The following is a 4,549-nucleotide window of genomic DNA, read 5'->3' on the forward strand; positions in this document are numbered from 1 at the left end:
AGTTTTAGGTTTAAAGAAAAATTAAGCAGACTTCCCACAAGCCACATCACTGCACTGTTTCCCAGTGCAATACTTGTTACATTTTAAATAATAAATGGACTCATGTTAATGCATTAAATAACATTAAGTTTCTCTTTGTGGTGTACATTCTATGGGTTTTGACAAATGTTAGGTATCATACAGAGAATTCATGCCAATTCTTTCATCCAATAGAAACTCCATCACCGGTTGGATATAGGTGTGTGCGTGCGCGCGCAGGCGCTCAGTGCTGGGGGTCAAACCTAGAGGCTGATGAATGCTGGGCGCTCTGCCTTGAGCGCGTTCCCTGCTACCCCGGAAGGTAAAGGTGGTGGAAGAAAAGGCCTGGAGGATGCAGGCGTCGATCCTGCCACCTCTCGCATGCTAAGCGAGCGCTCTACCGCTTGAGCTAATCCCCCGCTGCCCAGCGGCCGGAGCGCGCGGCACAAGCGGGCCACTTTCCCAGTTCCCGGCAGCGGGGATTCGCGTAGGTCCCCAGACAGGGTGAGACTGAGCCTGGGGCGAAGCCCCGCTAGCCCCGCTAGCCCCGAGCAGATCAGGGGGATACAGTGTCACCTTCCTGACCTCCGTTCCAAGGGTGGAGGCGCTGCCTGGGGCTGCTCCGGGGTGAGGCTGTCACTAGAGTTTCTCTGGGTTTTGACAGACGTTAATGTTCTGTGTCTTTCGGAGTCGTGGTTCATGCCAGTTCTTTCATCCTTCCCACCGGCGGTCGTGGGCAGCGGTGCAGCGGCCTCTTTCTTCAGACCCGCCTCAGCCACCCGCGCCACCTCGCGGGCGGGACGCAGAGCCCTCCTCTGCCTTCTACTGAAGCCTGAGTTTCTGAAGTCCAGCGCCCCTCGACGTCCCAGAGACACAAACCCGCACCGGGGCGGGGAAGACCAGCGGCTGGGAGAGGGTTTGTTGTTGTTGTTGTTTGTTTTTGAACCCCGCCTTTCTTTTCCTGGTACATTACATTATAGATGGACATAATTATGGAATTTGATGTCACGTATTCATACAGGCGCTCAATGTAACAATGTAATCAGGCCACTACCACTCCCAGCATTTCCCCACTCCCTCATTCCCTCCCACTCTTAGTCCTGTTCCTCTACTAATCTCCCTTTAATTTTCATGAGATCCACACTCACCTTTTCCTTTTTTCCTTTCCAGCTTCTGCATATGAAAAAAGTATGACTCTTTTTTTAATTTTAATTTTTAAATTTGTTCTAATTAGTTATACATGACAGTAGAACACTATTCTTGACCTTCTGAGTTTGCCTTATTTTGCTTAACATAATGTACACAAGTTCTTTTCATTTTTTTCTGCAAATGACATAATTTTATTTTTCTTTATGGCTGGATAAAACTCCATTACACAATATATACCACATTTTCTTTATCCGGTCATATGTTGATGGACACCTAGGCTGTTTCCAAAGTTTGGTTATTGTGAATTATGCTGCTATAAACAGGGGTATGCATGTATCACTATAGTGAGATGACTTTGATTCTCCAGGAAAAATACTGAGGAGTGGTATAGCTGATCATATGGTGGTTCCATGCTTAGTCTTTTCAGGAACCTCCATTCTGATTTCCATAGTGGTTGTACTAACTTATCCTACCAACAGTGTCAAAGGGTTCCTTTTTTTCCACATCCTCTCCAGCATTTATTATTATTTGTATTCTTGATGACTGCCATTCTGACTGATTGAGGTGAAATCTCAGTGTAGTTTTGATTTGCATTCCCGATTGCTAACGATGTTGAACATTTTTCCATATATTTGTTGGCCATTGGTATTTCTTCTTTTGAGAAGTGTCTATTTAATTCATTTGCCCATTTAGTAATTGTGTAATTGATTTTTGATTTGAAGTTAAAAAACTTAGTTCTTAGTATATTCTAGACATGAATCCTCTGTCAGAAGAGTAGCTAGAAAAGATACTTCCCACTCTATAGATTCTCACTTCACATTCCTAATTGTTTCCTTTGCTGTGCAGAAACTTTTTTATTTTACTCATCCCCTTTATGAACTCTTGGCATTATTTCCTGAGTTTCAGGGGTCCCGTTGAGAAAGGGGTTGCTTGTTTCTATGCTGTGCCTATTCTGGAGTGTTGACCCCACATTTTCTTCTAGGACTTGCATAGTTTCTGATCTAATTCCTAGGTCTGTGGTCTATTTTGAGTTGGTTTTTGTGCAGCATGAAAGATAAGGATCCAGTTTTTCTTCTACAGAGAGATAACAAGTTTGTGGCTGGGAGAATTTTAAAGGTTATTGGGTCTAAGTGAGAGTGCAGGCCTTGCCTAAGTTGGACTAAAGAACGACTATAAGGAAAGTTCAAGAATGAGAACACTGCTGTCAGTCTCATCTTAGCTCTGGGTAGATGTGGGGACATTGAGTCTGAAATAGCAGTTTCCTTTACCTGAAAGAAAGGTTACCCTCTCTCCCCCTGCCCAAATTCAATAGGCAAAAACCCTTCCCATATTTCTAATTGTGGACATGGAATCAACCAATTTGACCATAGAGTCGTGTCTATCACAGCCTTTAGCTGTGACCCAAGTATCTCATTTAATCATGTTGAACTCCTTGCCCCTATCTTTTTGTTGATCCAAGCCTCTGGGTGGCTATGGGTGGTGGAGAACTCCTACATTTCCTAGAGCACACATTCTTGAGGCTACACTCACTTTCCTGCCCTAGGACTCTGGGAATGATGGAGAAACTTGGAGGAGTCCAGGAAGAGAACACTTGAGAATTTTAATCTCACTCTGTAGATTTGTTCCTGAAGCATTTCTCAGCACCAGGCATGGATGAGGCCCATGATCTGTAGGGAGAACATTCGTAGTTTCAGAGTGGTTTATGGGTGCAGATATTAGCCACCAGCCTTCGTGAACTGTAGATGGTTTGGGGCACCATCAGGAGGGCCTTCCTTCATGGTTCCAGTTCATGAGGAATGCATATCCTAAGAATGGGATATGGAAAATCGGCTTTTATGGGGCACATGTAATCGATAAAACTATTTTTCTATTGCAGTCAACATAGGCAGAGCTAAAAGGAATCAAAAGAATAGAAGTGACGAAAAGGAGAAAAGAATGGAAGAAAGGCAATCTTGACAGTAGGGTCAAGGACGGCAAAGCCCCTGCAGCCAGTAGTGCAAAGAAAAACCGCCCTCTTGAGCATTCTGAGCTGAACATGGTTTGTCAAAGTGAATAAAATCAAAAGGTGGGCACATCCAGACCCTTGTGCCCCCTCACACAACTCCCAGGCTGTTTCCTCACCCAAAGGCTGAACATTTGGTTTTCTCAGAAAAATATTTTTTTTTAACTTGTAGCTGACGCTTTCAAACATTACAAACCTGTGAGTGTAAGGCATGTACTAATCCTTTCCTATTTTGTTTTTTGTAACATATGATTTTCTTCTCTAATTTCGCAAAAAGAGTACAGTTCAGGGTGGCTCCGAGCTGGAAGCAAATCTGGTGAAGGTGTTTACCGGGCCCCAGGGACAGAGGGACTGTGGAGTGAGGGGACAAAAGCTGGAGGATGCGGGCGTCGATCCCGCTGCCTCTCGCATGCTAAGCGAGCGCTCTACCGCTTGAGCTAATCCCCCTCGCGCCCGGCCTCCGCCGGCTGTTCCTGCAGCCAGGGCACCATCTCCTTCCGTGCCCGCTTCTCCTTCCCGGCTGCCGAGACAGTCCGAAAGCTTTCCCAGCAGGCGAGCCCGGACGGGCCCTCTGACAGCAGCGGAGCTGGCAAAGGGAGACCCAGGACAGACGTCGGGGAGCTTATTTCTCACTCGGTTTCTTTCTCCCGCCGAGATGAAGGAGAATACGGCCCCTGTTCTCCAAATGCTCTCTTGATGGCACCAAGAGCACTTTTCCCCAAGCCATACTCCATATATGGAAATAAGCTCAAATGTCTTTTGTATCTATTATTTTTTTTCTCCGTCTAGGGGAACTGATATCATTTCTTACCCACTTCCTCCTGAATCTGGAATGTGGTGCTTATCTGTTGCACATCAGGTCCTTGAATTTAGAGGTATTTCCATTCTGTCGGTGTCCTAGGGCTGGCATAGTAAAGATCCCAAGCCCAAGGGTAAAAAGACATTTACTGTCCTGGTTCTGGAGGTTGGGAGTCGGAGACCAAGGTTTCTGCAGGGCTGGGCTCTTTCTGGCAGCTCTAAGGGAGAATCCGTCTCAGGTTTTCTGGTTCCTGGTGTTTTCCAAGGGTCTTGGGTTCCATTGCTTAGGTATGTCACTCCTGTCACCCTGTCTCCTCCCTGGGTCCTCACATCCCCTTCCTCTTTGCTTTATTTGTCTCTGTATCAGAGTTTCCTCCCCCCCTTTTTTTTTATGAAGACACCAGCCATATTACTTTGAGCCCACTCTAAGAGGGGCTTCATATTAAGTCTTTATGATGATCCTATTTCTGAGGTGCTGGGTTGGGACTTAAACATGTCCTTTGGAAGGACACAATTCAACCCCCCAAAGTCATCATCTCAGACTGTTTCCTCAGGGCTCTTGCTGTTCAACTCCCCACCCAC

At 45.9% G+C, this 4,549-nt stretch overlaps 2 non-coding genes across 2 annotated transcripts; both read right to left on the minus strand.

Moving 5' to 3' along the window:
- Positions 1-364: 364 nt before the first annotated feature.
- Positions 365-437, minus strand: Trnaa-agc (transfer RNA alanine (anticodon AGC)). Its single transcript has one exon. It is a non-coding gene; the product is annotated as a tRNA-Ala (tRNA).
- Positions 438-3,543: 3,106 nt separating this feature from the next.
- Trnaa-agc (transfer RNA alanine (anticodon AGC)) lies at positions 3,544-3,616 on the minus strand. The gene has a single exon. It is a non-coding gene; the product is annotated as a tRNA-Ala (tRNA).
- Positions 3,617-4,549: the final 933 nt, after the last annotated feature.

This window comes from Callospermophilus lateralis, chromosome 6 (assembly GCF_048772815.1).
Source record: "Callospermophilus lateralis isolate mCalLat2 chromosome 6, mCalLat2.hap1, whole genome shotgun sequence".
NCBI classification, from domain to species: Eukaryota; Metazoa; Chordata; class Mammalia; order Rodentia; family Sciuridae; genus Callospermophilus; species Callospermophilus lateralis.